Source organism: Cavia porcellus, unplaced genomic scaffold, assembly GCF_034190915.1.
Source record: "Cavia porcellus strain 051 isolate PalLab524CR breed Dunkin Hartley unplaced genomic scaffold, mCavPor4.1 scaffold_33, whole genome shotgun sequence".
NCBI classification, from domain to species: Eukaryota; Metazoa; Chordata; class Mammalia; order Rodentia; family Caviidae; genus Cavia; species Cavia porcellus.
In genome coordinates, this window is record NW_026947516.1 from 12,927,713 (window position 1) to 12,938,575 (window position 10,863).

General features: G+C 43.4%; 1 long non-coding RNA gene across 1 annotated transcript; it reads left to right on the forward strand.

Moving 5' to 3' along the window:
* The first annotated feature begins 5,311 nt into the window (after positions 1-5,311).
* Positions 5,312-10,572, forward strand: LOC134474529 (uncharacterized). The gene is made up of 2 exons (XR_010045379.1): positions 5,312-5,952; positions 9,524-10,572. It is a non-coding gene; the product is annotated as an uncharacterized LOC134474529 (long non-coding RNA).
* The last annotated feature ends 291 nt before the right edge of the window (positions 10,573-10,863 follow it).

A 10,863-nucleotide genomic window follows, 5' to 3' on the forward strand; every position in this document is an offset into this window, starting at 1 on the left:
AGAGTTGGTTCTTTGAAAGAATAAATAAAATCGATAAGCCCCTAGCCAACCTTATTAAAAAAAGGAAAGAAAAAGCTCAAATTCATGCAATAAGAAATGAAAAAGGAGAAATCACTACAGACCCAATAGAAATACAGAGGATCATCAACACCTATTTCGAAAACCTCTACTCTCAAAAGTTTGATAACACAGAAGAAATAGACAGATTCTTAGAAGCATATGAAGTACCAAAGCTAGATCAAGAGGATATAAAACTGTTGAATAACCCAATCTCTGCTAATGAAATTGAGAATGTAATTGGGTCCTTGCCCACCAAGAAGAGCCCAGGCCCAGATGGATTCACTGCAGAATTCTACAAGAAATATAAAGAAGACCTAATGCCGACACTCCTCAAACTATTCAATGAAATTGAAAGGGAAGCAATCCTTCCTAAGTCATTCCTGGAAGCAAATATTACTCTAGTACCAAAACCTGAGAAAGACCCAACTATAAAAGAGAACTATAGACCGATCTCCCTAATGAACACAGATGCAAAAATCCTCAATAAAATATTGGCAAATAGGATCCAGCAAATCATCAAGAAGATTATACACCATGACCAGGTGGGATTCATCCCAGGAATGCAAGGATGGTTCAACATACGCAAATCAATAAATGTAATCCACCATATCAATAAAGCCAAAAATAAGAATCACATGATCATCTCTATAGATGCAGAAAAAGCCTTCGATAAGGTCCAACACTTATTCATGATAAGAACTTTACAGAAAATTGGAATAAATGGTTTTACCTCAATATAATAAAGGCCATTTATGACAAACCAACAGCCAGTATCATACTAAATGGCCAAAAATTGAAAGCCTTTACTTTAAAGTCGGGTACAAGACAAGGATGTCCTTTATCACCACTCCTATTTAATATAGTACTGGAAGTACTAGCCAGAGCAATTAGGCAAGAAAGAGAAATAAAAGGGGTAAAGATAGGAAAAGAAGAAGTTAAATTATCATTGTTTGCAGATGACATGATACTCTACATAGAAGACCCCCTAAACTCCATTGAAATACTCTTAGATACAATAAATAAATTCAGTAATGTGGCTGGATACAAAATCAATACTCAGAAATCAATAGCATTCCTATACACGAACAACAAAATTACAGAGAGGGAAATAAGAGAAACTGGACTATTCACATTAGCAAGCAAAAAAATGAAATATTTAGGAATTACTCTTACGAAAGAAGTGAAAGACTTATACAGTGAAAATTATAATACACTGAAAAAGGAAATTGAAGATGATCTCAGAAAATGGAAAGACATCCCTTGCTCATGGATAGGAAGAACAAACATTGTGAAAATGGCCATTCTCCCAAAACTGTTATACAGATTCAATGCAATCCCAATAGAAATACCATCAACATACCTTATAGATCTAGAGAAATCACTCCTAAATTTCATCTGGAACCAGAAGAGACCTAGAATCGCAAAGGCAATTCTAAGCAGCAAAGACAAAGCAGGAGGCATCACAATCCCTGACTTGAAGTTATACTACAAAGCAACAGTAGTAAAATCAACATGGTATTGGAATCAAAACAGAGCTGAAGATCAGTGGAATAGATTAGAAGATACAACCACAACTACGAACACACCCAACCACCTTATTTTTGATAAAGGAGCCAAGCAGGTTCACTGGAAGAACGACAGTCTCTTTAATAAACGGTGCTGGAAAAACTGGCTCTCCATTTGCCGAAAACTAAAGCTAGACCCATGTCTATCACCATGTACTAAATTAAAATCTAAATGGGTCAAATATCTGAATATTAAAACAGAAACACTAAATCTATTGGAAGACAAAATAGGTAGAAACCTTGGAGACATAGGAGTAGGTAAAGAATTCATGAACAGGACTCAAACCGCACGGGAAATACTTCCCAGAATCAATAACTGGGACCACTTCTTATTAAAAAGTTTCTGCATGTCAAAAGAAATCTCCAGCATAGTGAAAAGAAAACCCACAAACTGGGAAAAGATTTTAGTGAACTCTCTCTCAGACAAGGGCCTCTTGTCTAAAACATATAAAGAATTAAAGAAACTCAGACCTCCGAAATTCAAAGATCCAATCCAAAAATGGGCATCTGAGATGAATATGCAATTCTCAGATGAAGAAATGCAAATGGCAAATAAATACATGAAAAAATGCTCATCATCATTGGTCATTAGAGAAATGCAAATTAAAACCACACTGAGATACCATCTCACTCCTGAAAGAATGGCCAGGATCAAGAAAACCCACAACAAATGCTGGAGAGGCTGTGGGGAAAAAGGAACTCTCCTGCACTGCTGGTGGGAGTGTAGACTGGTACAGCCTTTGTGGAGATCTGTCTGGAGATTTCTCAAAAAGTTGGGACTGGAAATCCCATTTATTCCAGCTATTCCACTTCTAGGCATATTCCCAGAAGAACTGAAAGCATCATACCACAGTGATATATGTGCACCTATGTTTATAGCAGCACAATTTGTAATCGCCAGATCTTGGAAACAACCCAAGTGCCCATCAACTGAGGAATGGATAAAAAAGTTGTGGTATTTCTATACAATGGAGTATTATTCAGCTATAAAGAAGGATCACATTGAGATATTTATCAATAAATAGGCACAGCTTGAGACCATACTCATAAGTGAAATAAATCAATCTCGCATGTGTGAATACCGAATAGTTTCCCTAATGTAAGTAATGATTCAAATATATAAAAATATGTGGTAATCATGATTCCCCATTAGGTGGCCTTGAAGCCTTATAAAGTTTTCACTCATTAATTAGAAAGGCTTTATTCTGGGCTTCTTGATATGAAAATATTTGAAGCTAGAGTATATGAAGTTTTACCCAAATATTTCAAGGAAAAAGACACTATGGTAACTACTATTAAGTCAGGTTATAAGGTGGTGAAGTACTAGGTTATTGAAACAGTCATGCTGTGACCTCTATTGTTATATTGTTATGTCCTGTTTTATCTCAATCTCCCCCTTATTGTTTCAAAAAAAATTATTTAGTCATTTCTTATGTTTGTCTTAATTAAAGAAAAAATTCAAAAAAATTAGGATATATAAATAGTAACTCTTTTCGATTTCCTATTAACTTGTTTTGAAGTCCTGTAGTACTCCCACGATCTTGTTTTGACTGATTAGACTCTGTTCCATTCTATATGATAGTATCAAGTTTGAAGACATAGGCAACTACTTTGAAGACAATAAGATTCACTAAGATACCCATTCTGGTTTGACTATTGTCTTCTTTGGAAGTCCTGTAATGTTTACAACGCCTAAGTTTTATTGGTCTTGTTCTCTACTGTTTTGTCCAACTTTATAATATCTAATAAGATAGACAATTCTTTTTAAGGAAACAAGGGACAACGTTGATAACCATTGTTGATAAACTTGTACTCTGTTCTACACCATGTGCTACGTCTATCCTTGGTATTGACTGACAGCTTTGTTTTGCCATATTTGACTGTATTCTTCCCCCCCCCCCAAAGAAAGTAATAAGCACTAAGGAGTAATAAAATCCAAGATGTGTAAATTTTGTTGTAAAAAAGAGAGGGAAAAAAAAAAAGAAAAGGAGCTCTAACGGATATAACAGCAAGTGTGTTTGGGGGTGTTAAATAGCTGACTTTATCAATGTTTTTGGAACATTGAACACAGCTGTTTGCAGTCTCCCTGTTTGAATGTCCACCTTGTGTTCTTTGATACTGTGATTTGAGGAACTATTTTCAAGAAAATAGTGTGTAATCTACTAGCAGGTAATTTCTTACTGTTATGGTTTTTTGTTTTGTTTTGTTTTGTTTTGTTTTGTTTTGTAGTTCTGTATTGCGTGTACCCTTACGCCGCTTTGGTTTGTTTTGTGTTTTTCTCTTTTTCCTCTTAAAAAAAAAAAAAAAGATCCATTTCATTTTAATTTTTCTCACTAAATCAATGAGAAAGCCCATTGTATTCATCTTCTAAAATGCTGTAATTTGCTAAATGACTCAGAATAACTTTTCCATCACATGTTTTGCACTCTGGGTCTTTAAATTTGGTATAAATAATGTTGATATGGATATAATTTGGTATAGACAATATAAAACTCAAATTATTGTACAAGTTGAAGATGTATATGTCATAAGCTTTAACTTCTTTACTTATGAAATAGGTTAGTCAAAATATGCAATTTTTCTGTTTTCTTGTTTCTTTTAGAATATCTACTGCTCTCAGGTCTGTACGAGCTGTATCTGCCACTAAACTAATTTAAAATATCCTGAAATGTTATTAAGCAAATGAAAGTGAATTAATATTTAGGTCTACTTGAAGTGACATAGTTCAAACAGTGAACAAAGAATGCCTAGCTTGTTCGAAGTGCTATTTTACAACATTAGTTTATTATAATCCTAAAATTTGTTTTTTAAACATTGTTGGATGAAAATTTTAAAAGATTTCCAAAAAAGGGAAGTTTCATAGCACAAATCTTTCTGGTTAGAGACACTGTCTTTATAGGGAATCTAGTAGGTTTCGGTTTACAAAATTACTTCAGTATTATTTGTATTATTTTTAGGAATATAAACAAGTAAAATTGTAAACAAGGTTCAATACAGAAAACTACAAAGTTATCACATTTGATGCACTGTGAAGATCCAAAGTATGTTAAGCATGTTTATAAGATAAGGGGCTTAGTCAGTTACAACTTAATATAAAGATTTAGGAAACAGAGCCCACTAATGTGACTGACATCCATAATCAATTTCTCTCTGTCAACTGTGGTCAAAAAAGGCAACGCCAGGCATTAATGAACTCCTGAAGTTCCCTGGGATGTCTATACTTCAGCCAAGGGAGACTTTGTCCGTGTTTTCTCAATCTATACACATGCTTTTCCCTATCAGCTCCATAACCAATTTTTCCTCTCTTACCCATTAGGACAATAATTCCTCCAGGCGGCCCTTGAGTCATTCTTAAACATGGGATTGCTTGTTCCTGCTATGTGCTTCTACAGCACTCCATTCTCTTTTTTTCACTACATTTTTTTCTTTGTTGTCTGTCTTCCCAACTAGTCCTTGTTGCATGAAGCCAGGAACTAAATTCTTGTGATAGCTTCCTCTGAGTATGTCTACCACTGTCTGGTGCCTACTATGTATTGTTTGGACAGATTAATGATCGAAGCAGCCACACTGCATATTCTCTTTCATAGCCTTGGTGTCGCTCAGTCACTGTATTTTATTCTGCTGGTACACACACATCTTTCACAATACAGAACTTACCTTACAGGTTCCTTGTAATGAATATAAACTTTTCTCTTTGATGTAAAAGTAGTGGTGGATAGAAAAGGTACAAGCCTCTTTAGAATTTCAACTTTTGAGTTGTGCATCCTTGTTGGGAGCCGCGTCTGTGATAGCTCGCCTTGCGCGGCGGACGTGCGGCCTGTGGTAAAGAGCAAAGCCTGAGGTAGATTACCCCTCCCATCGAATATGTTAGTTTCCTGCTTACCGCGTAAACAACCCGCTCAACAATATAGTCTGCCTGGCAACTGATGATGTTAGCCAATCAGCTTGCCTTGCTTACTTTAACATGATTGGACACTGTACCCGTATATATACCGGTGCCACCCCTGGGCGGAAGAAGAAGCCCGGGAGAAGCCCGGAAGTAGAAGCCCAAAAGGAGCCGCGGAGAGCGGACCGGTAGAGGCTTTGGGGCAGACTGAAGCACAAAAGGAGCCGCGGGGAGCGGACCAAAGGAGGCTTCAGCTGGGAGAACCCAGGGCAGGCTGTACGGAGAAGGAAAATAAAAAGAAAAGGTTGTCCACTACCAGACTGTGTCGTGTGTCCTTCCTGCCGGCCGGGAGCGGACATCGACATTTGGAGGCCCGCCCGGGGACTGATCACCCCCGAGACGTGGAAGTGGACAACGCTCCAGTACAGAGCTGCGAGACAGGTGAGTTGGGGATAAGCCTGGGCTCTGGGTGGCGCGCACCTACAGGGCTTTTAGACTCCCCTCAGGCTCACGCGTAAGTGGCGGATTCCTTGGGCCTCACGCGGTGAGTAACATATTAAAAGATGGGAAACATGTTAGGTAGCAACACTAAGAGCGAGGGTGGTTGTGGAGAAAGCTCTCAAGAGCTTACAGAAGTACGCAGGGTATCTGAGCAGGCCCAGTCAGGGAGCTCCCGAGAGGGGTCCGTCAAGGGGAACAAGGATGCTAAGGAGGAGGACGGGGCTCTAGCCTCGGAGTCGTCTGACTCCGAGGACGAGGGAAAGTTGAATGGCAAGGAGGCCAAAGAGACCAGCTGTCAGGAGCCTAAATCGCTCAATAAGGAGTCGCAGGGTTCTTTTCCAGCGTTGCCCCGCGAATTGCGCTCTGCTCAACCTGGTCTGCGGAGGAGTAGAGAGCTCCTGAGCGCTCCCCGGCGCGAGAGGGAGGCGAAGCCTTCCGCCCCACCTTGGGGGCCGTTTCCGGAGGCGATTCCTCGCCACGAGGCGGCCGCCTGGGAGCTCTCTCCCCTTTCGCCAGAACAGGAAGTGATGCACGGGCCCCCATTTTCCGCCCAATCACGGCCGCTGTCTTATGCTCCGCCGCCGGCGGGTCGGTATTTTTACAGGCGGCTTTGGCAGGGGGGACGCTTGTCTCATGAGGTACATCCACCTGGGATAGATAGTGGCCCCTACGGGATATTTCCTGTACAAGTAGCTATGGGCCAGGGACGCAATGCATGGGAGCCTTTTGAGATAAAGCAGATTAGAGAACTTAAAAATGCAGTTACAATCTTTGGGCCGACTGCGCCTTACACCATTGCCATGCTGGAGAATCTGTCTTCTGGGCCCCTCACCCCCGCGGACTGGATTCAGCTGGCAAAGGCCTGTCTGCCCTCGGGCAGTTACCTGGATTGGCGAGCCTGGTACGCAGAGTTCTCTGCAGAGCAGGCTGAGAGAAACGCCAATCGGGGAAACCGGGGGTGGAACAAGGAAATGCTTATGGGAGAAGGTCGGCACGCTGATGACCAGACCCAGTTCCCCGGCGCTGTCTATGAACAAATCAATGCCATAGGGCTCCGCGCCTGGAAACAGGTAAGTGGTGCCGGAACAGCCTCCTTGTGTCTTTCAAAAATAATTCAGGGTACCACAGAGCCATTTGTTGACTTTGTGGCCCGAATGCAAGATGCTGCCGATAAGATATTTCCTGATCCGGGAGTGGCTCAACCGCTGGTAAGACAGCTGATTTTTGAGCAATGTACAAAGGAGTGCAAGGCAGCGATAGCTCCTCATAAGAACAAGGACCTCAACGCCTGGATTAGGATATGCAGAGAGATAGGGGGGCCGCTCTCCAACTCGGGAGTGGCTGCTCTCCTGGCCGCGGCTGTACAGCAGAGGGGACCTCGCGGGTTAGAAGGGGAATGTAAGGCTAAAGGGTGTTTTGCCTGCGGGGAGCCAGGACACATTAAACGTCATTGCCCAAACAATGCAGATGCTAGGCCTCGCCCTAGGAATGAAGAACCATATGTTTGTGGGCGATGCAAAAAGGGATCACACAAAGCTGAGGAGTGTAGGTCGGTCTTTGATGCTCAGAGCAACCGTATTTGTGGACAAGATGCTAGAGGGCCAAAAAACGGCCAGAGGGGGCCCCCTTCACAGGCAGGCCCCCGCCCCAGAGACAGGACAGCTCAGGGTGGCAGCCTTCAACAAGGGCCACCCCTGGGTCAGCAGGTGTGGACCTCAGTGTCGCCTCCAGACTTATACAGAAGGTCACCATTAGGATGGATGGCGTTAGGACCCTAAATGACATGCAAAAGCTATTGGGAGACATTAATTGGATTAGGCCATATTTACATATACCAAATTCAGATCTCAAACCCCTGTTCGACCTTCTGAAGGGAGACCCAGATATAGCCTCCCACAGGAGGCTCACTCCTGAGGCAAGAGCTGCCTTACAGAGAGTGGAAAAAGCCTTAGGTGGGGCTACCTTATACAGAATTGAACCAGGGCAACCCTTTGATGTCTGTTTGCTACAGACTAGTCTACAGCCCACAGCGGTGATTTGGCAGAAAGGACCATTACTGTGGATACACCCTAAGGTCTCACCTACAAAAGTCATAGAGCATTACCCGGAGGCAGTCGCTTCATTGGCCCTTGAAGCGCATGATAGAGCTGTCCAACATTTTGGCTCAGGACCACAAGCCATCCGAGTACCCTATACCGCCAGCCAGATCAAGACCCTGGCTGCCTGCATAGATACTTGGGCCATTCTGAGATGTGTTTTCCATGGGGATATAAACAATCAATACCCTAAAGACCCTATCTTGTCATTTGTCACTCAGCACCCTATAATTTTTCCAAAGGTTACTGCCTCTGAGCCATTAGTCCTAGCAACTACAATATACACAGATGGCTCCAAGACGGGGATAGGCGCCTATGTGATCCTAGGCAGGCCCCCGGTTACCATACAATTTAAACCAGATCAGCCTCAGGTGGCAGAACTGCAGATCGTTAAAATGATTCTTGAACGGTTCTCAGAAGCCATTAACATTGTCTCCGATTCTAGGTATGTGGTCAATGCTATGCAAGTGCTTGAGACTGCCAGTTTAATTAGATCCACTTCCACAGTGGCTGGACTGTTCCTGTCTATCCAGACATTGCTTCAGAACAGACACCATAAGGTCTTCACCACCCACATAAGAGCACATACATCCCTGCCGGGGCCCATGGCACAGGGGAATGCGGCTGCTGACACTGCCACTCGCCCGTTATGGATTTTTACCTTACTAACACCAATCGAGCGAGCCCGTGCCTTCCATGATAAATTTCATGTTAATGCCAGGACACTAGCAAACCATTTCCATGTTTCTAGAACAGATGCACGAGATATCGTGCGACTATGTGACTCCTGTGCCACATACAAACCTGCCATACCGATGGGAGTAAACCCTCGAGGTTTGATCCCTGGTGATGTTTGGCAGATGGACATCACACATATACAGGAGTTTGGGACTCTTAAATATGTTCATGTTTCCACAGACACCTGTTCTCGCGTCATATTTGCAACAGCAGAAACAGGTGAAAAAGTGTCTAATGTGATCAATCATTGCCTGGCAGCTTGGGCCGCATGGGGCAAACCAAAAATATTAAAAACTGATAATGGACCAGCCTATATAGGCAAAGCCTTCAATGAGTTCTGCAAAATGATGGAGGTTCAATTAAAACATGGTATCCCATACAATCCCCAAGGTCAAGGAATCATTGAGAGGGCTCATAGAAGCCTCAAAGAAATTTTACAAAAACAAAAAGGGGGAGTAGGCCAAGGCCTGGCCCCAAAGGCACGATTATCCATGGCACTATTCACACACAATTTTTTAAATTTAAATAATGATAATCGCTCCCCAGCTGTGGAGCACTGCAACCCTTCCCCCAACCATAAAGGGTGGGTGAAGTGGAAAGATGTCCTGACAGGACAATGGATGGGCCCGGATCCAGTGGTCAGCTGGAACCGAGGCGCGGTTTGTGTTTTCCCACAGGAACCGGGACGAGAACCACTGTGGATACCGGAGAGACTGACACGGGCAACAAAGCCCTCGACTGAAGATCAGACCTGCCCTACTGGAGATCCATCACAGACCAACCAATAAGATGAATAAAAATAGCGGTAGCCCGAAATGGACAAGAAGATCCTCAGGCATATGCATGGCTTGCTCAATTGGCCCACGACCGAGTCTAGATATGGCGGGCATCCCTCATTCTCCTCCATAAGGTGACAATACACAGCAGGGTAGGTGAGTCAATGACGGGTAAGAGTGTGCCTCCCCAGCACGACTCGACCTAAGCCAGGCCCTACCCCATCCTGCACGTAAGCCGCTGGACTGTTAGATGCTGCCCAGGTCTAAATTTCTCTCCGAGGGGATTTCTTTACGGAGAGGAAATGAGTGCAAGCTTGTGTGCATCCAGGTTCCGTCCAGTTTGTGCCTGGCCCTAGAAAAAGGACGAGGGCCTCAGGGCCTTGGCAGACCATGGCATGGCCAACCAGGGTCTAAGCCAAGGACCTACGGTGGACCTACACATAGGGCATAAGCCTCTGCACCCAGTCCAGGAAGGGCTACGATGCGCACATTCATAAAAAATAAAATAGGGGGAGATGTTGGGAGCCGCGTCTGTGATAGCTCGCCTTGCGCGGCGGACGTGCGGCCTGTGGTAAAGAGCAAAGCCTGAGGTAGATTACCCCTCCCATCGAATATGTTAGTTTCCTGCTTACCGCGTAAACAACCCGCTCAACAATATAGTCTGCCTGGCAACTGATGATGTTAGCCAATCAGCTTGCCTTGCTTACTTTAACATGATTGGACACTGTACCCGTATATATACCGGTGCCACCCCTGGGCGGAAGAAGAAGCCCGGGAGAAGCCCGGAAGTAGAAGCCCAAAAGGAGCCGCGGAGAGCGGACCGGTAGAGGCTTTGGGGCAGACTGAAGCACAAAAGGAGCCGCGGGGAGCGGACCAAAGGAGGCTTCAGCTGGGAGAACCCAGGGCAGGCTGTACGGAGAAGGAAAATAAAAAGAAAAGGTTGTCCACTACCAGACTGTGTCGTGTGTCCTTCCTGCCGGCCGGGAGCGGACATCGACACATCCTGTTAACTCTTAAGAGTTTATGTCAGTCTTGGGCTAGGGATGTGTCTTGTTTGACACAGTTTTTATGGATTTGATTACCCAGACATTGCTACAGAAAGGACAGTTTTGAAAATGGTGTTCATTTCTAATTTTAGGGTTTAAATTTGACAAAGTTCACACTATATCTGAGACACACAATAAATAACAAATATTGAAAATGATGAGGATGGCAAATAATGTTCCAGGCATTGATCTAAT